This window comes from Stegostoma tigrinum, chromosome 2 (genome assembly GCF_030684315.1).
Source record: "Stegostoma tigrinum isolate sSteTig4 chromosome 2, sSteTig4.hap1, whole genome shotgun sequence".
Lineage (NCBI taxonomy): Eukaryota > Metazoa > Chordata > Chondrichthyes > Orectolobiformes > Stegostomatidae > Stegostoma > Stegostoma tigrinum.
The window spans coordinates 145,736,214-145,762,991 of NC_081355.1; the positions used below are offsets into that span (position 1 = coordinate 145,736,214).

At 42.4% G+C, this 26,778-nt stretch overlaps 1 protein-coding gene across 14 annotated transcripts in view; it reads left to right on the plus strand.

The window, feature by feature from the left end:
- The window catches only part of kmt2ca (lysine (K)-specific methyltransferase 2Ca), a 489,348-nt gene that overhangs the window by 94,436 nt on the left and 368,134 nt on the right, over positions 1–26,778 (plus strand). Inside the window, exon 1 of one of the 14 annotated variants that reach the window (XM_059639819.1) lies at positions 1,955–1,973. The exons of the other annotated variants lie outside the window; for them this stretch is intronic. The gene's annotated coding sequence lies outside the window, so the exon portion shown is untranslated. Of the gene's footprint in view, positions 1–1,954; positions 1,974–26,778 lie in introns of those variants that run through there. 14 annotated transcript variants of the gene reach the window in all.

Below are 26,778 nucleotides of genomic sequence, written 5' to 3' on the forward strand. Positions count from 1 at the left end.
ACTGCGAGCAATGGCTGGTTCTCCATGTTCAAGTCACGACAAACCTCATCTACAAGCATTCAATAAACTGGACTTGTTGCATCACTATTTTCATCAGGCCGGTAAAACAAACGCAAGCATTCAAGTTACTGAACCAGCTTTCCAACCTTGTAGAGAAGGAATAGTTGTCATGAATGAACTAGCTATCATTGACAACTATTTTTAAAACCGTCTGGTCAGTACATGGTTACCAGTGCTTTAGACCAGAATAACGAGACATTCTGTTGCTTGTAACACAAGTGTGCAGCTGGATGAACACAGGCCAAGCAGCATCTTAGGAGCACAAAAGCTGATGTTTCGGGTCTAGGCCCGAAACGTCAGCTTTTGTGTTTCTAAGATGCTGCTTGTCCTGCCGTGTTCATCCAGCCCCACACTTTGTTATCTTGGATTCTCCAGCATCTGCAGTTCCCATTATCTCTATCTCTAATTACAATTCTGTTACTTGTATTTTGATTATGGGAGTTCTACACTTAAAAAGTTTGGGGATTTAGTAATTCTCATTTTTACTTAAAATTGGCAATCAGTGATGCATACATATAACCTGTTATCATGCAGTACATAATGCTAATACATTGTATTTGCCACATTTTGGATTGATAATGATGACAGCCTGTTATGATAAAGTTTACTTTGATCCATGCTGTTGACATGAAAGGGTATGACTGGATTGATCAGCCAAAAATGTTGATGTTCACCCATGTAAGACCCAGATGAGGAATTTCTTGGTATTTTCTGGGGAACTCTACTACAGAGGCTGGGATTGATAGGTAATGAGAAAGGAAATCAAAATTTATTGGGAAAGTTGGAAAGTGGAGTTCACTAATCAGGTCAACCATGATCTCATTGAATGGTACAGCAGACTTGATGGGCTGAAGGGCTTAATTTCTCTGTGTCATATGGTCTGTTCGTGAACAAGAAAAGTAACAAAGTATCCTTGATGGCCTATGTTATAATACTTGTGACTATTAAAGTTTGAAAGAAAATATAGTATTGTCCACTCCTTCCTTTCCCAGATTGTCGTAGAATTATAGAATCCCTACAGTGTGGAAAGTCGTCATTTGGCCCATCGAGTCTACACTGATCCTCTGAAGAGCATCCCACCCAGACCAAGCTCCCCACTCTATCTTCATAACTGTACAGTTACCATGGCTAGCCTGCATATCCCTGGACACTGGGTAATTTAGCATAGCCAGCCTACCTCACTAGGGAAAATATAGGAGCACCCGGCAGAAATCCCTGCAGTCCCAGGGTGAGCATGCAGACTCCTTCGACAATCACCCAAGGCTGGAATTAAATCAGTGCTGCCTCAAAGCACCAGGGGCAATGTTAACCACTGAGCCACTATATTACCCATTTTAGGCACAGTGGAATGTTTGTAAGCTTAATGCAATCTCTACAATGAGCCAAATGTCCATGAGATGTACCCACCTATCTACTTAAAGCTTGAGGTGCTTTGCCACAGGTTTCAGCAAGAAGATCTAGTCAGCACATGAATGTTCTGTGAGAATGTGTACAGTTAATTTTATTACTGTTCAGGGTCTTTGGATGATGAATTAGAATTCCCTTTTTGTCATTTTCACTTGTTATCCTATACAGTCCCAAAGATCATCTTCCCTATCGTGTGCCATCCTGTCTGTTTTTATGCATCAGGAATGATGCTGCCCTCTCTCATTACTCACTACTTGGTGTATTAGATAATATTTAAGCATTTCAAAGATAAGTGTCCAACTGAGCAAGGAATGGAATATGTTGATTTAGGATTTTTTAAAAATGCCGATGTACGGTAAATGTTCTCTTTATAAACTGGGATGCAGTTTTCATTTTAACCTTGTTTAGGTCCTCTTCAAGATGGTTGGCTGTACAACTTTTTGACAGCAGTGGTGAAATTCATACATCATTTCGGGTTGAAGACCTTTCGTCTCTAGTTCAAACAAGTAAGCAAGTTCAACCTGAATGGGCAACTGGGAGATGAAGTAGGATCCTGGCGAAAAGGACCTAATTTTTGGCTACAGTTGAATAAGATGACATTCTAATGTTAAGTTGAAGGAACTTCTGAGTAATTTCTGACTTGCTGTCAAGCAAAGAAGCTGACTTTGCCATTGTTTGCACTAAAGGGCAACATGAGTTGGTGGGAAGGTATTTTTTAAAATTGGGATGAGGGCATCGCTGGCTAGGCAGTATTCCTCTCAGAATTCCTTCCATTGCCTCTGTTTTTGTATGCCTTCTGTCTTCTTCCTCCCACCTCAGTACTTCCTGCTGTCGTGTATGGGAAACCTGTTGATGAAAAGGGAGCACCAATATATGAGAGAGGATGGTGTTCATAAGTACAGATGGAGGATGTAGCAAGAAGGAATTCCCAGAACTTGTGACCTAGGTACACTTCTAAAGGCAACATGACCCTACTCAATATGCAACTTTTAGTACAAATATTTCCTGCTTACTGTGCAGCAGTATAAATGTATCCACAACGTCTTTTTAAAAAACCTAGGGTCTTTATCCTGCAACATTGCCCGTGATCCCCATTCAAGCCTCTGGATTGGCTTACATTAAGCTCTAGTTTTACATGATGTATTTTATTCTTGATACCCTCTGAAATTAGCAAATAAACTTGTTTAAAAATCTTATTGACTAACTGTCAGAAGGTCATCAATAAATGTTATGTCTACTTATGAACAGAAAGATATTTATAGTTTAAACTGTTTGGAATATTAGACAATATTAAATACTTAAACAATTTGGTATGTTTTCAGCTGATAGTAATATTGGACAAGTCTGAGTTAGACCTGTCTTGACAGACCATAGTTGGTCTTGGTTCGTAAACATGGTTATAAGAGAAGGTCAGAGGCTAGGAATACTGTGGCAAGTAACTTACTTTCTGGCTCCCCAAAGCTTGTCCGTCATAGTCAAGGCGCAAGGCATGAATGTGATGGAATACTCCCCACACAACAAGTTTGACACCATCCAGGGCAAAACCAGCTTTCTTGATTAGCATGACGTCTACAAGCAGCCACTCCCCCCTCCACTGATGCTCAGTCTTGGCAGTATGTGCGATCTACAAGATGCGTTGCAGATATTCACCGAAAATCCTCAGTCAACACCTTTCCAAACTCTTAACTACTTCCATCTTGAAGGACAAGGGCAACAGATACATGGGAACACCAATAAGTTCTACTCCAAACTGCTTACCATCCTGACATGAAATGTGTCAGCGTTCCTTCACTGTCACTGGGTTAAAAGCCTGGAATTCCTTTCTTTTCAGGTGGCTGTGGACTGCAACAGTTCAAGAGGTCAGCTTGCTGCCTCTTTGTCAAGGGCATCTAGGAACGTGCAACAACTGGCCAACCAGCATTGCCCACATCCCACAAGTGATTTTTAGAAAAATTCACGAGACTGCCAATGCACTTAATCATAGAGTTGTACAGCACAGAAACAGACCATGCTGACCAGATATCCTAAATTAATCTAATCCCATTTACCAACATTTAGCCTTTATTCTTCTAAACTGTTTCTATTCATGTATTCATCTAGCTGCCTTGTAAATGTATTTGCACCAGACTACACCATGTCCTCTGGCAGCTAATTCCATACATCCACCATCCTCTGCATGAAAATGTTGCCCCTTAGGCCCCTTCAAATCTTTCCCTTCCCACCTTAAACCAATGCCCTCTAGTTTTGGTTTCCCCTACCCTGGGGAAAAGACCGTGGCTATTCACGCTATGCATGTCTGTCATGGTTTTATAAACCTCTGTAAGGCCGCCCCTCAGCCTCCAATGATCTGGATAAAATAGCCCCAGCCTATTCAGCCTCTGAATAGCCCAACCCCTCCAACTGTGACAAAATCAAAGGGTTCAGAAAAGATTTGCATGAAGTTTAACAATGTCTTCCCTTTGGAGGGTGAACCAGATTTGAATGAGGTGTCCCAAAAATGGCTTAACCAACATGCTGTACAGAAGCAACATGATATCCCAATGCCTATATTCAATGCACTGGCCAATAAAGGCAAGCATATCAAATGCCGCATTCATCCCCTTGTCTACCTGCGACTGTCCGCTCATGGAACCATGAACCTGCACTCCAAGGTTTTTTCCTAAATTCAGCAGTACTCCTCAGGACTCTACCATTTAGTGTATATGTCTGGCCCAATTTGCCTTACCCAAATCTCTCATTTATCTAAATTAAACGAATAATCTGCCACTCCTCAGCCCATTGCCCCACTTGATCAAGGGCCTCTTGTACTCTGAGGTAAACTCCTACACTACACTGCTACGCCACCAATTTTGGGTGTCATCTGCAAAGTTAACAACCATACGCCTTATTTTCACATCCAAACCATTTATGTAAATGATTAAAAAGCAGTGGTCCCAGCACTGATTCTTGGGGCACACTGGTCATAGGCCTCCAGTCTGAAAACAATCCTCCACTACTGTCTCCAACTGTCAGGCCAATATTGTATCCAAATGTCTAGCTCTCCCTGTATTCCTTGTCATCTAACCGTGCTGCGCAGTCTACCATGCAGAAGCTTGCTGAAAGCCTTGCTGAAGTTTGTATAGACAATGTCTACCGCTCTGCCTTCATCGGCATGCTTTGTCTTTTCGGAAAACTCAGTCAAGTTAGTGAGACACAATTTTCATTGCACAAAGACATGTCGACTCTCCCTAATCTGTCCCTGCCTTTTGAAATACATGTAAATCCTGTCCCTCAGAAACCCCTTCAACAATGAACCCACCAATGATGTCAGGCTCACCTGTCTATAGTTCCCTAGCTGTACCTTGTCACTTTTGTTTAATAATGGCATCACATTAGCCAACCTCCAGTCTTCTGGCACCTCACCTCGAGCAAAAGAACATGTAAGTTTATTACAGAAAATGAAAAAAAACTACCTCGTACTGTAAGTAACTGTTTGAAAATGTCTTTATTACAGAGAGAAGAAATGAAGATTCACACCATTTACCCTGAATAGAAATTTATTGATAAACTTTCATGAAGTGTCTTGCTGTATTCACTTTAAAATTGTTTAATGGGAATGGCTGTTAGTGATTCGTTTTGGCAAATCTTTATATTCACTTGATACTATACCTTTGGTTAGTTTCTTCCTGAGACCCTTTAATCTGCTGAATTGTTCACTTATTTCCTAATATGCGTTCCTCAAGCTACTCTTCCAAAGCCTTCAGTTTCTGGAGGTTTTCTCTTATTGACATTCAGCCGTTCAGAGCTTAATTTCCTCCTCTGTGATTGTTTCGGAGACTTTTAAACTGTGATATGATCGTTGGCATTGTCCCAGAGGACTGTTCAGCTGGCATTGGTTTAACCTGATGGTCACCTTGCTTTGGGCAAGGTACAGAGTTGAAAAGGTGGGACCTTTACGGTGACCTCTGTTTAAGAATTGAACTCGTGATGTTGGCATCACACTGCCTTGCAGACCAACTATCCAACCAGCTGCTGCTACAGGCCTTCATACTTCTGAATGAATGACTTGTTTTAAACTAGAGAGAAGCACGTTTCCTGACTTTAAAGATGGTTCTACCTTTCTAAAAAACTTGTTTCTACCTGTCTTGCTCTGTCATAGTACATACCACTAGGCATCAGTCCAGTGCTTTTCTCTCTCCTATCCCTGTCTTTCTAAGTTGCTCTAGTTCAGTGATACCTATTACTTTGGAGGATGAAGAAAGAGCAGTACTAAGCAAACTGTTGTAGTAACAGATTAAGTCTTATGTCCTGTTGATTTTTCAAAGAGTGGCTAATGAGTAGAAGATGCATTGATCTTAATTTTTTTGAAATTTAGTAGATTCTGTGAAGAGTTTCCATTGAACTGAAAAGTAGCAAATGTAACCCTCTATTCACTTGGGAAAGAGGCAGAAAACAGGAAACTACAGACCAGTCAGACTGACACATGTCATAGCTAAAAATGAATAATTTAAGAGATTGAGCTTTTCTAAATGCCAGAAACAAGGTAATAGTCAAAAATCAGCATGGTTCTTTTTGAAAGAGAAATCCTGTTTAACCAATCGATTGGAATGCTTTAAATTATGCTGTGCTGTGAATAAAGAGGAGCCATTGCTGTACTGTTCTTTGTTATCTAGAAAGCATTTGGAATGTTACTACATTAAAGCTTTTTATGTAAAGGAGGAGCTCAGAGTAGAGGGTAACATACACAAATGGGTAGGAAATTGTATCAGAGATAATGGGAACTGCAGATGCTGGAGAATCCAAGATAATAAAGTGTGAAGCTGGATGAACACAGCAGGCCAAGCAGCATCTCTGGAGCACAAAAGCTGACGTTTCGGGCCTAGACCCTTCTTGAGAGAGCCTCTGATGTGCTGACCTGTTGTCCTAATAGGATCAGCCTACCCTTCATCTTATTATCCTCCATGAGCCTATCCAAGAGTTCCTTAAAAGCCTCTAAAGTATCTGACTCCACTACCACTGCTAGCAGCGCATTCCTCAAGCCCACCACTCACTCTGTGAAGAACCTATCCCCAGTCACCTTAAAATTATGCCCCCTCGTAATAATCATTAACGCCCTGACTAAGTCTCTGGCTATCCGTGGCCTCATCATCTTGTACGCCTCTATCAAGTCACTTCTCATCCTCCTTCGCTCCAATGAAAAAAAGCCCTATCCCCCTCAACCTTTCCTCATAAGACCTGCCCAGGCAGAATCCTGGTAAATCTCCTCTGCGCTCTCTCTAAAGCTTCCACATCCTTCCTATAATGAGGTGACCAGAACTGAACACACACATCCCTAGTGTGGTCTAATCAGAATTCTGTAGAGCAGCAGCATAGCCTCACAGCTCTTAGACTTAATTTCCCTGCCGATGAAAACCAACACGCCATATGTTGTCTTAACAACCCTATCAACTTGGGTAGCGACTTTGAGGGACATGGACGTGGACCCCAAGATCCTCCTTCCTCCACACTGCTGAGAATCCTACCATTAACCCTGTATCCTGCATTCAAATTCGACCTTCCAAAATGAATCACTTCACACTTTTCTGGGTTGAATTCCATCTGCCACTTCTTTGCCCAGCTCTGCATCCTGTCAATGTCCGTTGCAACCTACAACAGAACCTCCAGGCTGTCCACAACTCTTCCAACCTTCGTGTCATCAGCAAACTTACCCACATTTCCACTTCCTCATCCAAGTCATTTATAAAGATTACAAAGAGCAGAGGTCCCAGAACAGATCCCTGTGGAACACCACTGGTCACTGAGCTCCAGGCTGAATACTTCCCATCTATTACCACCCACTGTCTTCTTTTGGACAGCCAGTTTTGTATCCAGGCAGCCAAAGTTCCCTGAATCCTGTGCCTCCTTACTTTCTGATTGAGCTAACCATGTGAACCTTATCGAATGCCTTGTTAAAGTCCATACGTGCCATATGCACTGCTCTACCTTCATCGGTGTGTTTTGTCACATTCTCAAAGAATTCATTTAAGGCTTGAGGCATGACCTGCCCCTCTAAAAGCCATGCTGACTATTTCTAATCAAACTGTGCTTTTCCAAATAATCATAAATACTGTCTCTCAGAATCCTCTCCAATAATTTGCCCACCACAGGAGACAGACTGACCACTCTGTAATTTCCAGGATTATCCCCCTTCCCTTTCTTGGACAAGGGAATGGCATTTGCCACCCTCCAATTTTCTGGTACTACTCCTGTGGACTGTGAGGACACAAAGATCATTGGGGTGGTAATTTCTTCCTTCGCTTGCTGTAGTAACCTTGGGTACATCTCATCTGGCTGAATGTCTTTCAAAATTTCTAGCATATCTTCCTTCCTAAGATCAACCTGTTTGAGCATATCTGCCTGTATCATGCTGTCCTCCCAAATATCAAGGTCCCCCTCTCAGATGAATACTGAAGCAGTGTATTCATTCAGGACCTCCCCTATCTCCCCTGACTCTGCACACAAGTTCTCTCTCCCTGATTGGCCCTCCTGTCACTCTGGCCATCCTCCTGTTCCTCACATCGGTATAGAAAGCCTTGGAGTTTTCCTTGACCCTGCCAGCCAAGGTTTTCTCATACCCCTTGCTTGCATTGTGAAAGGTTAGTATGCAGATACTCCATACAATCAGGAAGGCAAACTTGCCTTTATTGTGAGAAAAATTGAACAAAAGAGAATATTATAGTTCAGAATGTTGGTGAGAATACATCTCATTTACAATTGTGATCTCCTTATTTAAGGAATGGTGTAAATGCATTGGAGGTGTTCAAAGGACACTGACTAGGTTTATACCTCGAATGGTTGGGTTACTGTGAGGATAGGTTGGACAGATCGGACTTGCTGCAGTGGCTGACTCGATTGAAATGTGTAAGATGCTGTTAGGCAGAATGATCTGTTTCCACACTATGGATTTTATACAACAGAACCTCCAGGCTGTCCACAACTACTCCAACCTTCATGTCATCAGCAAACTTACTTACCCACGCTTCCACTTCCTCATCCAAGTCATTTATAAAGATTACAAAGAGCAGAGGTCCCAGAACAGATCCCTGTGGAACACCACTGGTCACTGAAAAAATGGACCCAGTAAGGACACTTAATTTTGTAGGTAAATCCACAACTAAGGTGTGCTGTTGAAAAGTTAACATTTACCCTATTATGATAGAGATGAGGGGGGAATGTTTTGTAAGGTTGTGTGAATTTGGAATTCTGTGCCTCAAGGTGGTAGGATTTGGGACATTGAATGAATGTTTTTAAGGCAGAGGTAGATTCTTAAGCAAGGGAATGAAATGCTTTTGAGTAGTAATGGGAATGTGGAGTTTGGAGTACAGACAAGTCAACCAGGATCTTATTGTCTGAATGAGCAGGCTGGAAGGACTAAAAGGCCTACTTCTATTTTGAATGTTCACTGAAACAAGTTCAGCGAGAACATTTTAAAGGCCACATTTAAAACATATTGACAAATTTCTAAGATAATAAAGTGTGAAGCTGGATGAACACAGCAGGCCAAGCAGCATCTCCGGAGCACAAAAGCTGACGTTTCGGGCCTAGGCCCTTCTTCAGAGAGGGGGATGGGGTTGAGGGTTCTGGAATAAATAGGGAGAGAGGGGGAGGCAGACTGAAGATGGAGAGAAAGAAGATAGGTGGAGAGTAGAGTATAGGTAGGGAGGGGATAGGTCAGTCTAGGGAAGACGGACAGGTCAAGGAGGTGGGATGAGGTTAGTAGGTAGGAGGTGGAGGTGCGGCTTGGGGTGGGAGGAAGGGATGGGTGAGAGGAAGAACAGGTTAGGGAGGCAGAGACAGGCTGGGCTGGTTTTGGGGTGCAGTGGGGGGAGGGGAAGAGCTGGGCTGGTTGTGTGGTGCAGTGGGGGGAGGGGGCGAACTGGGCTGGTTTTGGGATGCGGTGCGGGAAGGGGAGATTTTGAAGCTGGTGAAGTCCACATTGATACCATTGGGCTGCAGGGTTCCCAAGGGGAATGTGAGTTGCTGCTCCTGCAACCTTCGGGTGGCATCATTGTGGCACTGCAGGAGGCCCATGATGGACATGTCATCTAAAGAATGGGAGGGGGAGTTGAAATGGTTCGCGACCGGAGGTGCAGTTGTTTATTGTGATCCGAGCGGAGGTGTTCCGCAAAGCAGTCCCCAAGCCTCCGCTTGGTTTCCCCAATATAGAGGAAGCCACACCGGGTACAATGGATACAGTGTACCACATTGGCAGATGTGCAGGTGAACCTCTGCTTAATATGGAAAGTCATCTTGGGGGGATAACTGCACCTCCCAGTCGCAAACCATTTCAACTCCCCCTCCCATTCTTTAGATGACATGTCCATCATGGGCCTCCTGCAGTGCCACAATGATGCCACCCGAAGGTTGTAGGAACAGCAACTCATATTCCACCTGGGAACCCTGCAGCCCAATGGTATCAATGTGGACTTCACCAGCTTCAAAATCTCCTCCTCTCTCTCTTCTCCCCCCCCCCCCCCCTTGCACCACACAACCAGCCCAGCTCTTCCCCTCCCCGCACTGCATCCCAAAACCAGCCCAACCTGTCTCTGCCTCCCTAACCTGTTCTTCCTCTCACCCATCCCTTCCTCCCACCCCAAGCCGCACCTCCATCTCCTACCTACTAACCTCATCCCACCACCTTGACCTGTCCGTCTTCCCTGGACTGACTTATCCCCTCCCTACCTGCCCACCTATACTCTCCTCTCCACCTATCTTCTTTTCTCTCCATCTTCGGTCCGCCTCCCCCTCTCTCCCTATTTATTCCAGAACCCTCACCCCATCCCCCTCTCTGATGAAGGGTCTAGGCCCGAAACGTCAGCTTTTGTGCTCCTGAGATGCTGCTTGGCCTGCTGTGTTCGTCCCACCTCACATTTCATTATCTTGGAATTCTCCAGCATCTGCCGTTCCCATTATTGCTTGACAAATTTCTAGACTGCCTGTGCTACACTCAAGACTGAAATGAAACTAAAACTGAAACTAAAGCCCTATTCAATACATAATGAAGAAATATGAATCAAATTTAAACCTAAGTGTTCTGTTATTTTCATTTCTAAAGAATGGCATATCTCAAATCCACATTCAAGGTACTATGGTATAAAAGAAGGTAGTGAGAACACTATCCTAGAATTGGGTTTTCGAGTGAAAGGTTAAGTTTGCGTTTAATCTTTGAATGTTGCTTTCCAACCATTCATTTGCAGTATTACTGGACGAAACTCATGAAATGTTAATACACGTGAATAATTATCTGAGTGTTATTCATCTATGTACATGATGCTTATGGAGTTGCTCCTGACCACTCCATACTAATCACATGGTATTATTTGCCAGGGATGAATCATAACCTAGCATGATAGAATAGAGAGACGTGGAATCAAACTCCTGACCAACAATGATCAATGTTATGAGATCTAATGGCCATCTTTTTCAATTTTGAAGAAAACACAGTGCAACTTGTAAAAGAGGCCAGAATAGCATATGGATTAGCTGATGACTTTGAAGCACTATGGATTTTTAAAATATCTTTTATCTTGTTGTATGTTTCAAATGGGGTAGAGGTGCTTGTTAGTGTAATGCCAGTGGACAGTGGTTAGCAATCCAAATCCCAGGCAAATCAAATTCAATCGTCAGCTAATGGCAAAGTTTGGATTCAAGTGATATCTAGAATTAAAAGCTAAATCAATGGTAACGGTGTAACCATTGCCACTTTTAGAACCCATTTGATACACAAATGCCCTTTAAGGAAGGAATTAAGCTACCCTGGTGTGGCTTATGTCACTCCAGACCCACAGCATTCTGGGCGACTCTGAACTGCTTTGTGAAATCATGACCAGACCACTCAGTTACATCAAACTGCCACAAACCTAAAGAAAGGAATGAAATTGGATGCACACCTGGTATCAATCAAGGCTGTCAGCTCTGTATAGTCCTCCTGGAACTGGCTTTCCATCAAAATTAGGAAAGCTGTCCCATAGACTAGTCAAGCAAAGGTCTGAAATTGTCTGTAAAGTATGATTATGTACCAGGCACCACCACCACTATTCCTGGTTTTGTCTGTCCAATCAGCAGGTTAAATCCACCAGAGGTGACCGCATAGTAATCGGGTGGGAGCCTCATGAGTCCTTCACATTGTTTCCAGACTCAATGAAATCTAATGGCATTGTGTCACACAAGCATGGAACCTCTTGTTAATCATCACCTAAGCTGCCACTGCCTTTTCCCCAGATGATGAATAAATGCTTCTGTGTTGAATACTGCTTGGAAGAAGTACGAAGGGTAGTATAGGCACATAGTATGCAGGACTTCATTGTCTGTTGTCAAAAATCACTTGGTGCCGACCATCTTTGATTTAGCTGGCTACTCAGGGACATTGACTAGATCTGCAATGGGTTGTAAGGGAAACAACAAAAGGGCAAAACATACTTGACTATCTTCTCACCAGTCTGTCTGTCTGCTGCTGCTTCTGCCAGTGCCATTATTGGTAGAAGTGACCACTGTGCACTGTGGAGACAAAGCCCTATCTTTGCATTAGGGATACTGTTCATTTGTGTTATGTGGAACTACCATCATTCTAAAAAGGACAGCATTTCAACATATGAAGCAACTCAAAAGTGGGCATCGATGAGGCATTGAAGGCTGTGATCAGAGTTTATTCAGTCACAACATGTAACTTCGTAGACTGGCATATCGTCCACTCTAGCATTACCATTGAGCTGAGAAATTGATCCCTGTGTGTGTGTGTGTGTGTGTGTGTGTGTGTGTGGGGGGGGGGGGGGGGGGGGGGGGCGGGGGGGAGAGATGGATGGTGGTGGTGTCTGTCTGCTCAGTTATTGAAGCCACAGCTAGAGGAGAGGAAGATGATTGAGATTGTTGGTTGTTTATTTGAATCGAAGATGTAGAAAAAGACGTGAGTCATCCAGCACATCAAGTTTGCTCCGTCATTCATTGGGATTGCAACGGCTCTAATTATCTTAAACTCTACTTTTCTGTGCTTTCCCCACAACTGTCAATTCTCTTACTGATTATGCTCAAGGTTGAGAGAGATTTCTACTTAATGGCCCAGCTTTGATAGCCCTCTCTAGTATTCCACACTTTCCTTACTCCCAAGAGAAAACGTCAATCCAAAGACATCAATGCGCAAGTTACTGAGGATAATGTCTTAGGCCCAACCATCTCCAGCTGCTTTGTGGGTGATCTTCTCTCCCTTAAAGATCACAAATGGGGAATAGTAATCTGTGGAGCAGTCCATTCCAAGTGCGATAAGATCTGGACAACATCAAGACTTTAGCAGATGAGCAGCAGGTGACATTTGTGCCCTACAAGTACCAAGCAATTAACATCCCCAATGAAAGAATCCAACCATCGCTCTGTTATAGCATTCAGTGGTATTACTGTCACTGAGTTTCTACTGTCAGCATCCTCTGGGGTACGTGAGTAGAAACTGATCAGGACAAGTCCTACAAATACCGTGGCTACTGAATAGGCTTGGAAGTGTGACTTCTCTCTTGTCTCCCTAGTGTCTGTCCTCCAAATGCAAGATGGAGTGAGGTAAAATATTCTCCACTTGCCTGGCATGCTGCAGCTTCAACCACACAAAAAACTTCGCACCATCCAGGGCCATGCAGCCTGTTTGACTATCCATCACCTTCAATATTTCCTACCTTTGCTATCGAAGCACAGTGGCAGCAGTGTATGTTACCTCTAAGATGCCCTGCGTCAACTTGCCAAGGTTTCTTTGAAAGCACCTTCTAAATGCATCACCTGTACTATCCAGAAGGGCAAGGGCAACAACTGTGTAGGAAAGCTGCCTGAAATGACCTGTCCAAACTTGTTAAAAAAGAAATCTGATTTGGAACTATATTGCCATCCCTTCATTGTTACTGGGGTAAGAGATTGGAACTCAGTCCCTGATGGAGGATGCTCATTCCATCAGCGTACGTTCATGGCAAAGTCAACATTATCTGTTTCAGAGATAATAGGAACTGCAGATGCTGGAGAATCTGAGATAACAAGGTGTAGAGCTGAATGAATACAGCAGGCCAAACTGCATCAGAGGAGCAGGAAAACTGACATTTTGGATCTAGATCTGAAATTTCAGCTTTCTGCTCCTCTGATGCAGCTTGGCCTACTGTGTTCATCCAGCTCTCCACCTTATCTCGACAATACCTGTGCTGGCTCGGCCACTGTGTCATGACTTCTTGACCTTCATGTGTCTACTACAGGGACACTTGTTCGGTAATTTGAAGCAGGTAGATACCAACTGAAAACTGGGATACGTTTGCTGATGGCTGGTATTTTTGGATGTTTGTTTGCTAGTTTCTCCTCCTCCTTGCAAAGTTCAGGTCACCAAGTACATCCCCAAGCAACCAGAGATAACTGCACATTATCAGACCATGGTCTTCCTCTGCAGCAAAAGCAAGGACTGCAATGCCAGAATGGGGCTCCTAAACTACATTAGATGATCTTCAATTGAGTTGACCACCATAGAGCAAACTATCATATCAGACAGAAGGTTGCTGTTAATAAAATGGAATTATACTGCAACTTTTTATGAAGAAACTTAATTTCGACAATGGGGAACAAAACAAAAAATTATTTTCTTTAAAATAAAGACTGACAGGTGGAATACACCAGACAGCAGGCATATTTTAAAAAAATTAACCAACTTCACGAGAGTCTGGAAGTAGAAATAATTTTTCTCATTTGGACCTGTACCCAATCAAATGCTTATTCACAGTACAGTAACAAATTCTACATTAACTCAGTTTACAAGTGATGTGAATATTTCGGATTAAACCTTTCCACTTGGTCCTGTGCCAAAGCACATGGGAACGTAATATTTTTGCTTACATTCAACCTTCGATGAGAGCATCTCTGAAAAAGCCAGCATTTATTGGCCATTCCTAATTACTGGAAGGTGGTAGTGTGCCACCTTCAGCTGTTGCAGTTCTTAGTTTGGTTTAATGATTCCTAATGGACTCCTACCATACTTTTAATCTGAAAAGTACATATGCATCCTAGTCAATAATGATCAAGCGGGAAACAAAACCAAAATGCTGGAGAACTTTATGGGTTTAGCAGCATCTCTGGAGAGAAAAAGAGAGCCCAGTGTTGATGGGAAGTGTGAACAGTTGAGTGAGCTGGCTCTGCTGGGAGCAAGCCATACCAAACAGAAATTGAGGATGGGTCACAAATTTGAATGCAGACATTCACCTTTTGAAAATGTTAAACTCAGTGTTGATTCTTGAAGGCTGCAAGTTGCCTGGGCAGAAGGTGAGGCATTCTTTGCCCTGTTTGTGTTTGTTTTCGCTGGAGCATTGTAGCAGGTCTGAGGCAGGAATGTTTTGTTTTTTTTAATGAATTCATGGGATCAGGGCGTCGCTGGCCAGGCAGCATTTATTGTCCATCCCTAATTGTCCAGAGTGCAGTTAAGAATCTATGGGTTTGGAGTCACATGTAGGCCAGCCCAGGCCCGGTAAGGATGGCAGTTTCCCTCCCTAAAGTACATTAGTGAACCAGATGGGTTTTTCTGACAATTGACAATGGATTCATGGTCATCTTTAGATTCTTAATTCCAGATATCTATTGAATTCCAGTTTTACCATCTGCTGTGGTGGTATTTGAACCTGGGTCCCCAGAACATTACCTGGGGTCTCTGAATTAATAGTCCAGGGATAATACTACTAGGCCATCGCCTGCCCTTATGGGAACACAGATGTGTTGAAACAGCAGGCAACTGGAAGCTGGGGATCATTAACATGGACCAGAACATAGGTGTTCCTCAAAGCAGACACCAAGTTTGTGTTTTATCTCAATATAGAGAAAACCATGTCGTGAGCAGGGTGTGTAAAAAGGCTTGTTCGAGTGAAGGGCAGGGAAATTTCAGCTTCGCTGGATGAGAGTCTGGTGCCTTGGATAGGGAGGTAAATGGACAAGTGCCACTCCTGTGACAGCATAGAATGGTGTCAGGAGGTGTTGAGAGTAGAAGAAAAGCAGACCAGTGTGTCCTGGAGGGAATGGTTGCTGCGAAATGCTGACAGGGCTGGAGGGTGGGGGGTGGGGGGAGGAGATGGAGTATGTGTCTGGAGGCATCCTGTTGGAGATGAATGCAGAGGTTGGTGGGGAAAGTGAGGACAAGGGGGACTGTATTGTTGTGCGGTACATGCTCCATGCTTGTTCACTTGTGAATACTGAGCATAAGTATCACTGGACTATTAATCCAGATACCCGGTTCAAATCTTGCCATGGTGATGGATTTGAATTCAGTGCAAATCTGGAAGTAAGAGTCTAGTGATGACCGCTGTCAATTGTCAGAAAAACCCATCTGGTTCACTAATGTCCCTCAGAAAGGAAACTGCCATCCTTACGTGATTGGGACTGCACGTACTCTCAGCAATGTGGTTGAGTCTTAACCACTCTTTGAGATGAGCAATAAATGCTGGGCTATCCAGTAACATAGTCATTCTATGAAAAAATGAAAAAAAACCTGTTGGAATGCAACAAGTGAATATAAATTTTATTTCCGTTTTCTAACATGAAACTTCCTTTGTCGTACTGACTTCGCCATGGGACTTTTGGGAGGGGGAAAAGAAACAAAAATTGCAAGGGTGCATTAGCACCCTTTTGTTATGTGTGCTCCATTATTTTTGCCGATTTTGAAGCAATAATCTAAATTTCTTTAGATATTAATGCTGAACATTTCAAAGAGCTAACCGTTACACGAGTTCGGTATAGGTGCAGCACTGTTGTGTAAGCTTGTGAAATATGGTGCACAAGCAGTCAGTTTGTTTCAAGGAACAAAATTGTTCAGTGACATTTCAGGAGTGACTGCAAGGTTAGTCAGACAGATCAGAAACTAGCCTATGTGGCCAATAATTATAGTTCATACCAATTAGCTACTAACCTTTCTTCAGTATCTTCATAGTACAATAACCAGCACTCACGTTCAACTACAGACCGGAGAGACAGCACTATGACGTTTTTCATTTCCAAACGAGGCCTCTACATTTGCATGCTGAAGTTCTAAAATTCTCAATTGTTTAAGCTTTTAATTCTGTAACAAATGTCGACTATTTCCCGAAAGGGGAGTGATAAAGTGAGAATAATTACTGGTTCAAATGTTAACTGGTTCTAACCACCTAGACTTGCTTGAACAAATTGTTAGAAAATCTCAGCGGGTCTGGCAGCATCTGTAGAGAGAAATCGGAGTTAATATTTCCGGTCCAGTGACCCTTCATGTTTTTCTGATGTAGATAAATGAAATTCGTAACATTACAACATTTGGGAAATATTGGGCGACAGTGGCTCAGTGGTTAGCCCTGCTGCCTCACAACACCAGGAACCCAGGTTTGATTCCAGCCTTGGGTGACTCTGTGTGGAGTTTGCACATGCTTCAGCAGGTTCACTGATGCTATTCAGGGAAGGAAATATAACATCCTCCCTTGGTCTGGCCTACCTGTGACCCTAGAGCCTTGGCAATGTTGTTGATACTCAACTGCCCTCTGAAATAGTCTCGCAAGCCACTGAGTTATATCAGTCACTACTAAGTCTCTACAAAGTTCGGAAACTGGATGAACTACCTGGTATCGATAGAGGCACCAAAAAATTCAACTGCAGAAATGGCCCTGTCTATCCTGTAAAGTACTCCTGAGTAACATCTGGGGCTCAATTGGGACAGTGGCTCACCAGCTTGTTCAACAATAGCCTGACGTCATAATTATAGAATCGTACCTGACAATGTGCCGTCTACCACCCTCACCATCCCTGGATGTGTCCTGTCCTACCAGCAGGATAGACCCAACAGAGGTAGCAGGACAGTGGGATACAGTTGGGAGGGAGTTCTCAATCTTGACTCTGGATCTCAAATCTCATGGCTTCAGGTTAAACATGGGCAACCCCATTGATCATGATCCCACCTCTGATTGCCAAGCCAGCATCTCCCAGACTATCAACAACCTCATTATTTTAGAAGAGCACCAGTCTACAGTTTGATAATTCCCCAACCCGCACCACCCGTTTCTATCTCCGACCCAAAATCCATAAACCTGACTGCCTCAGTAAACCCATTGTCTCTGCCGGCTCCTGCCTCTGAGTTCACCTCATCCTACCTTGAGTCTATTCTTGCTCGTTTGCTCCAGAAACTCCCTACCAACATTCATGACTCATCCCATATCCTCCACCTTTTACAAAACTTTCAATTCCCCAGCCTCTAACCCTTCATCTTCACCATGAATGTACTGTCCCTGAAGACCTGTATCCCTCACACTGAGGACCTAAAAGTCCTCAGTTTCTTCCTGTCCTCTAGGCCCAACCAGTCCCCCTCCGCTGACAGTCATTCCCTTGGCTAAACTGGTCCTCGCTCAACAATTTTTCATTTGATTTCTCCCACTTTGTACAAACCAAAGGGGTGGCCATGGGCCCAAGCTATGCCTGCCTCTGTAGGATTTTGTGAAATAGTGCCGGTGTAATTTCAGAAGAGGGACTATCCCATACCTCTCTCTCCACTATATTGATGACTGCATTGGCTCATTCTTGTGCTTCCACGAGGAGCTTGCAGTTCATCAACTTCACTGACACCTTGCAACCCACCCTCAAATTTGGTACAGATAGAGTCCCCTTAGTCCCCTCATACCCCCACCAACCTCTGAATCCAATGCATTATTCTCTGACATTTTTACCAACTGTGGTTAGACCCGATCACCAAAAAGGTCCTTCCCTCCCCACCCCTGTCAGCTTTGCGCAGGGACAGTTTGTTCCATGACTTCCTTGTCAGCTCTTCCATTCCCACCAATTTCTCTGCCATAGCTGGAACCTTACCCTGCTACTACAAAAGTGTAGCACCTGTCCCTACGCTTCCACATGCGCATGTGCACACACACCTGCCCACATAACGACTAAACTGTGAGCCAAATGTCACAAGTAGGCAAAATACTATTCATTGTAGTCAAATGAATTCTGAGGAATCATTTCACCAGTTTGATAAGTCCCCACCCTGCAACATTGAAAGTTTTCAAAACAAGAATATAGGCATGGACTATTTTCTAAACGGTGAGAAAATTTGTAAAGCAGAAGTACAAAGAGATCTGGTAGTATTGGTCCAGGGTTCTCTAAAGGTTAACTTGCAGGTAGAATCTGTGATTAAGAAAGCGAATGTAATATTGTCGTTTATCTCAAGAGGGTTGGAATATAAAAGCAGCGATGTGCTTCTGAGGCTTTATAAAGCTCTAGTTAGGCCCCATTTAGAATACTGTGTCCAATTTTGGGCCCCAAAGGAAGGACATGCTATAGCGTGTTCGGCAGAGATTCACACGGATGATCCCTGGAATGGTAGATTTAACGTACGATGAATGGCTGAGGATTCTGGGATTGTATTCATTAGAGTTTAGAAGGTTGAGGGAAGATCTGATGGAAACTTACAAGATAACGTATGGCTTAGAAAGGGTGGACGCTGGGAAGTTGTTTGCGTTAGGCGGGGGGACTAGGACCTTTGTCCACAGCCTTAGAATTAGAGGGGATCAATTTAAAATGGAAATGAGGAGACATTTCTTCAGCCAGAGAGTAGTGAGCCTGTGGAATTCATTGCCACAGAGTGCAGTGGAGGCCGGGACGTTAGATGCCTTCAAGGCAGAGATCGATAAATTCTTGATCTCAGAAGGAATCAAGGGCTATGGGGAGAGTGCAGGGAAGTGGAATTGAAATGCCCATCAGCCATGATTAAATGGTGGAGTGGCCTTGATGGGCTGAATGGCCTCACTTCCACTCCTATGTCTTATGGCCTTACAGTTTTAGGACTTAGAACAGTACGGCACAGGAACACATCCTTTGGTCGCCATGTTTGTGCTGTCCACAATGTCATTCTAAACTAATTACATCTGCCTGCATGTCCCTCTGTTTCTTGCAAGTTCATATTCTGTCTAAATACTGCTTAAATATTGCTATGGTATGTGATTCTACCACTTCCCCTGGCAGCTTCTTCCAGGCATCTACCACCCTCTGCATTTTAAAAGAAAACTTGCCCCTCACTCCTTTTAACATCTTTTTTCTTTTATTTTATTGTCCTTGTTTGAATTATCACGAATTATACCTATTTGTGTGTGTGTGTGTGTGTGTGTGTGTGTGTGTGAGATTGCATATGTGTAATATATTGGTTTTTTGCATAAATTGGTCATTCAGCCTCCTATAATGATTTGCAATCATGCTTGCTATTTTTGGGGAACATAGTGCTCATTAGTCATTGGCGGATGCTGTAGCTGGCTAGTTTTGTGTTTTATGCTACCTTCTTGGAAGCTGTTGCTGTGTTTGTAAAAAAAACTATTGGGAAGATTTCTGCTTCCCATGCGTTCTAAAACTCCTGAAATAATAAATTCTATGACATTGTAAATAAGTCTGAAGTTATTACTCTTTCCATAGTTTTAGTAATCTACATTGAGAACAAGAGTTAAGTCATTTTGTTCTGTCTGATAATTTCCTTGTACCTCACTCATTCACTAACTCTTCCAGCAACATGGTTACAACTTCTTGGACCCTATCTAAGGTTGCAGTTTTCTATATGCTGTATCTAAGGATGCTCTCTTTCCTATTTCTGTTCTGTTAAAATAGCTACCCGGTTGGTAAAGGCAAAATTTTGCAGTAGGGTGGGTATATCTATCACCAGCAGGTGTAAATATGATAATAAAAAACTGTGCATGGGACAAAGTGTAGAAAATGATTTGTTCCTGTCAAGTAGAATCCAGCGAAATTTGCTTTAGGTGCATTGATATTTATAACCTTTAAAGCTACTGATGTGTTCCCTTTTAAGTCCTAATCTAGTCTATAGTCTCCAGATAAGTAGTCCTGATTAGTTGAAACATTGTTTAGCATGTCCCAGACGTGAGAGTGGTCATTTTATCCTTTTCTGTATCATTCCTTTTAATTATGAAGAATGGGATCAAGATTGCTTCACTTATAAGATTAGCTGCATTGTGATTTGCGAAGCCATTGCTTTCAGTGTATTGTTATATATTTCTGGACATTTGCATATCTGTCATTGGCTTTAGAAAATGTATCACACTGTTCTTTCAGTGTTGCTGAGTCAAAGTCTTGGAACTCTCCAGCAACATTGTGGTTTTACCTACACAAAATGGACTGCAGCAGTTCAAGAAGGTAGCTCACTACTGTCTTCTCCAGGACAACTAGGGATGACCATAAATGCTGGTCCAGTCATTGAATGAATAAGAAGAAATTTTGTAGATTGAGATAAGAATAATAACAAAGTTGAAATGGAAATGTCAAGTTATGGTGGTAACATGCACTTTTTTGGATGAATTTCTTGTATCAAATTAATGAATATGATGTAATGCTTAGATACTACTTTATATCTTCTGTAACTGTGCTGTCCCAAATGGTATTTTAAAGTTTTATTTATTCAATTACATGTGTTGCTGTTCAAAATACTCAAAGGTTGTGCTAATTGGGAAACAAAGTAGCTGATTATAAAGTCTGTGTAACCTGTTTTACTGGTGATTAAATAACACTTAACTGTATAGTACTAACCTTCTCCAGTCCTATGAGCATTAGGCTTTTTAAATTTCTTGTGATGTAGATTCTTTTGAAATTATAACCATGATGTGGAGATGCTAGTGCTGGACTGGGGTGGACAAAGTCACATGACAGCAGGTTGTTGTCCAACAGATTTATTTGAAATCACAAGATTTCTGAGTGCAATCCCTTCATCAGGCGAAGTAGAGCCCGTGCTCCGAAAGCTTGTGATTGCAAATACACCTGTTGGGCTATCATCTGGTGTCGAGAAACTTTAGACTTTGGAATTGTAAGCCGGTAGTGTTGACTAATTCATGATGGCTACTTGATCAGGATCAGAATCCACTGCATCTTGTCCCTCTGTTTCTGTGCTTTTGCTGTAATACTGCTGCACTTACGCATGCATTTTGCTTTCGTTTGCACAATGTCATCAATAGAAGAGCATTGTAGTGTATAATTAAAATTGTTACAACACAGCGATAGTCATCCAGCCCAAATCAGACTAACCAACCCTGGATTCACAACAAGCAAAGCAAAAGATTTTTGATGACCAATAAAATTTCCCAATTGTTCTTAACCAGTTTTTAAGAATAATGGATATTAGGTGCCAAGTTTACAATTTAAACAGAATTTAGCATTGTATTAATATGTAACTTCAGGTGATTAAATCTAAACAGTAAGGTAATATAATTAATATCTCTGATTTAAACCCTGTTTTCTTTGTATCCCCTAAAGTCTCTATCAGACAGGCCACTGTTAAGGGATAAATTAGAAAGAAAATAAGGGATATATATATTGCTAGTTTGATAACCATTTTATTGACCAAGTACCAAGCCTTTATGAAATTCCTTGAACAATGTGTTATGCTACAGGCAATAGGATTGTATTTTGCTTGATGTCCAGAGTCACCAGGCAATGCAAACAGCTTCCAGCAAGCTTCAAGGAATGTTCACTCTTCCTTTTAATGTAGGATTCTTTTCTTAGAACATTCAAAAAAAGCTCGCTATGATTTGTATTGAGTCCAGTGACTGGTAATTTATCAATCAAATCGCCAATGTCTGTCTTCGTATCCAAGAAAATACTAGTGAGTGTTCCGGTTTATTCAAGTGCAGTCTGTTGATATTCCCCCTTTTTTGAAGGTCATATGTCTCCCGATGGCTGGCTGATGTAGTGCTGCTACTTTTCAAATTCTGTCAGATTCTAAATTGCGAACTCAGATGAGACAGGCAGCTTGGGTAGTAGGATAGAAAGGGAAAGGTTAGCAGGTTCTCCAGTAATGAGAGAAGCTTCTTTTTTTTTGCTACATGGTAGGGGTGGAGAAAAGTGATGAGAAAGAGTGTTAATGCAATAGACTTGTCCTTTTCATTGTATTCCAATCACCACAGAATTTTCCACTTTAGTCTGTATATTTTGAAGCTAACAGTCAAGAATAAAAGTTTTTAGAAGTAATTTATAATGTTTGAAAAAGGGCAGATGACCAAAATGATTTGTAAAATGCTCAAAAATTAATTGGCACTCTGTTCCTGTAAAATTGTGTATGAAATAATGGCACTTTTGGCTGAGATAGTTACAATTGTTTTAATCTGGCTTCTTGCTCTGCACTTCTTCCATTGGAATGTACCCTTGATTCTAAAGTTCTTCTGTACTTCATAATCCTAGCTAGCTCTTTTGCTGATATGGCATATTTGGCTGAAACATAAAGTTGCTGGAAAAGCTCAGTAGGCCTGGTAACAATTGTGAAGGAGAAAACAGTTAACGTTTCGGGTCCGGTCATACTTCCTGAAAACACAAAACAAAGGATATTAATGGGTCAGTCAGCTGGATGGCTGGCTTACAATGCAGAGTGACACCAATAGCACATTGCAATTCTCATACAACAGAAGTCACCATGAGGTGGGACACCGCCTTTCAAATTTGCCCCTTCAGATCAAACTTTCACTAGACATGTCTCTATAAAGGTACATATGTTGCAAAATCCAAAATAGCCTGATTCCTGATTTGGATCTGCAATATATTGTTCTAGGAAACTACCTGAACGCTCAAGTATTTTTCCTTGTAGCTAGATCTGCCCATTTGACTTTCCTAATCCACATAGCAATTAAACACTCTGATGTTATGATAAGGCATTTGATAAGGTTCCCCATGGAAGGCTCATTCAGAAGGTCAGGAGGAATGGGATACAGGGGAACTTAGCTGCTTGGATACAGAATTGGCTGGCCAACAGAAGACAGCGAGTGGTAGTAGAAGGAAAATATTCTGCCTGGAAGTCAGTGGTGAGTGGGGTTCCACAGGGCTCTGTCCTTGGGCCTCTACTGTTTGTAATTTTTATTAATGACTTGGACGAGGGAATTGAAGGATGGGTCAGCAAGTTTGCAGACGACACAAAGGTCGGAGGTGTCGTTGACAGTGTAGAGGGCTGTTGTAGGCTGCAGCGGGACATTGACAGGATGCAGAGATGGGCTGAGAGGTGGCAGATGGAGTTCAACCTGGATAAATGCGAGGTGATGCATTTTGGAAGGTCGAATTTGAAAGCTGAGTACAGGATTAAGGATAGGATTCTTGGCAGCGTGGAGGAACAGAGGGATCTTGGTGTGCAGATACATAGATCCCTTAAAATGGCCACCCAAGTGGACAGGGTTGTTAAGAAAGCATATGGTGTTTTGGCTTTCATTAACAGGGGGATTGAGTTTAAGAGTCGTGAGATCTTGTTGCAGCTCTATAAAACTTTGGTTAGACCGCACTTGGAATACTGCGTCCAGTTCTGGGCGCCCTATTATAGGAAAGATGTGGATGCTTTGGAGAGGGTTCAGAGGAGGTTTACCAGGATGCTGCCTGGACTGGAGGGCTTATCTTATGAAGAGAGGTTGACTGAGCTCGGTCTCTTTTCATTGGAGAAAAGGAGGAGGAGAGGGGACCTAATTGAGGTATACAAGATAATGAGAGGCATAGATAGAGTCGATAGCCAGAGACTATTTCCCAGGGCAGAAATGGCTAGCACGAGGGGTCATAGTTTTAAGCTGGTTGGTGGAAAGTATAGAGGGGATGTCAGAGGCAGGTTCTTTACGCAGAGAGTTGTGAGAGCATGGAATGCGTTGCCAGCAGCAGTTGTGGAAGCAAGGTCATTGGGGTCATTTAAGAGACTGCTGGACATGCATATGGTCACAGAAATTTGAGGGTGCATCCATGAGGATCAATGGTCGGCACAACATTGTGGGCTGAAGGGCCTGTTCTGTGCTGTACTGTTCTATGTTCTATGTTCTATGTTCTAACTGCTGTTACTTTTCGCATACATTTACTGTCCCTTGATTTATTCCCTGCCCTACAGACCAGCTACTGTTAAGTGGCTGTAGGCTACTGCCTCCAGTATCTTTCTCCCCGTGTTATTTCTTCTGCATGCAAACACATGAATTCTACACCTCCCCATCCAGTATCATTGTTTGCTATCATACTCATTCCATCTTTTACAAATAAATGTTTCCCACCACCCCTTTTTTCCTATTTGTCCTTTTGAGAAGTCATATATCCCTGAGTATTTGGTTCTCAGTTTTTTTTGATCTTTTTTCTAACTGTGTCTGTATTGGCTGTAAGATCATCACTATTTACCCTTATTTGTATTATTAATAAGTTTTATTTCAAATACTATACGTATTTTAGTGAAAAACTTACTTTTTCCATCACTTTTTCATCATTTTTGCCCCCTTTCACCCTAACTGTTGCACTTTTTCTCTGTTTATACGTTTTGTCCCTTCCTGTTCCATCCTGCCACACACTGCAGTGCTACTATATCAATTTTGCTCTGTAAGCCTATATTTTCTCTCTTCCAAGTAATGTGTATTTCACTTAGGAGAGAGCCTGAGTAAACAGATATTTGGGTATAAGAATGTGATTGGAATCTTAACAGTTTAAAACAGTATTATTGTAAGATGGCGTATTGTGTTAGGATTCCAGCTAATACTGTTCTGGGAAAAGTCAGATTGCAGTCTGAAATCTGGCTTGATTGATCATATTTTCTTTCTATTTTGATCTAACGAAGTGATCTTTTCCTGAAACATGCAAATCTGCAGCCCTGCCCTTGTGTTTAACAATCAAACAGAAGTTTATTACGCAAAAGAAATTGAGATAAAATAGCATAAAGCAAACTGTTTACATTTTGCACAAATGTATAGATTGCGAAACATTCAACAAAGTATAATCCCATTAATTCCAAAAAGACTGCCCTTCTCATACTCTCACCAGAGAGAATTTCCTTCTCTTTCATATCTATAGAGCTTATTTTAACAATGGCTTTAATTCCCAATTTGTGAATCCGATGGTTTTTTTCCAGACCCTTAATGCAGCTGAGCTTAGGCTTTCTTAGCTTTAAGTAACCCCATCAGAGTTTTAGCCAAACAGTACCAGACTGGAACTTTGAACCAAACTCCATCAATTGAGATAACAGCCGTAAAACTACCTCCCTTTCTTGGGAACGATAGTTTACACACCAGATTCAGCCAAGACATCTGCAAACTGAAACTTAAATTTTCTTCCACATCATTTCTAAGCCCCCCCAAAATTCTGGAATATTTTATGTGGGATCCTGAACCATTCCACTATTTAATTTCTTCACTGGTTAAGTTTCTTTACATAAACAAATCTCCAGTAGTCTCCATGAAGTTCCCCTCTAATGGTACATTTTTAAAATAAGTCACCACCACCACTGTAATACTTGAGCTGAATTCCTTCAGATACACACAAAACTTGTGCCTTGAATTTCACAAAATCCAAAACAAAACTTATAACGTGCATAAATTTCACACATTGCAGAAGGGTCACCAGACCTGAAATGTAACTCTTGCTTTTTTTTCCCTTCACAGATGCTGCCAGACCTGTTGAGCGTTTCCAACAACCTTGTTTTTGTTCCTGATTTTTTTGTCTTTTGGTTGTCACCAATTTATTGCATTCTCCTAGAGAAGTTAGTTTAGATTCTGGTATGAAACTTGATGTTATAGTGGTGCACATTGTCAGCCAAAGGTAAATCTAGATAACCACTCCGAAGTTGTAGGCCAAGGATTGGGAAATATGTATAAATTTAAAAACCAAAAATGCTGGAAGTACGCAGCAAATCAGACATCATTATGAAGAAAAACAGACTTTTTTCAGGTTAGGTGCCAGCTCTCTGACATGCCCTACTGCCCCCCTGGATCATGACCCCACCCCCAACCACCAAAATGTCATCTCCCAGACCATCCACAACCTCAGGTGACCTCCCACCCACAGCGTCCAGCCTCACCGTTCCCCAACCCAGCACCGCCTGCTTCTATCTCCTTCCCAAAATCCACAAATCCAACTGCACTGGTCGACCTTTTGTTTCCGCCTGCTCTTGCCCCACTGAACTTACCTCTACTTATCTTGACTCCATTTTATCCCCCAGCCCAAGAACTCCCCATCTACATCTGTGACACCACCCACCCCCTCCAAAACTTCTGATTTCCTGGTCTCCAACACCTCATCTTCACCATGGATGTCCAGTCTTCAGTCTACTTGCCTTCAGCTTCTTCCTGTGTTGCAGGCCTGACCAGTTTCCCTCCACTGACACCCTTGTCCACTTAGCTGAGCTCATCTTCACCCTTACTGACTTCTCCTTCAATTCCTGTCACTTCCTACAGACTAGGGGGGTGGCCAGGGGCACCTGCATGGGCCTAAGCTATGCCTGCCTCTTTGTAGGATATGCGGAGCAGTCCCTCTTCCAAAGCTACACTGGCCCTATACCTCCACCACTTCCTCCGTTACATCGATGACTGT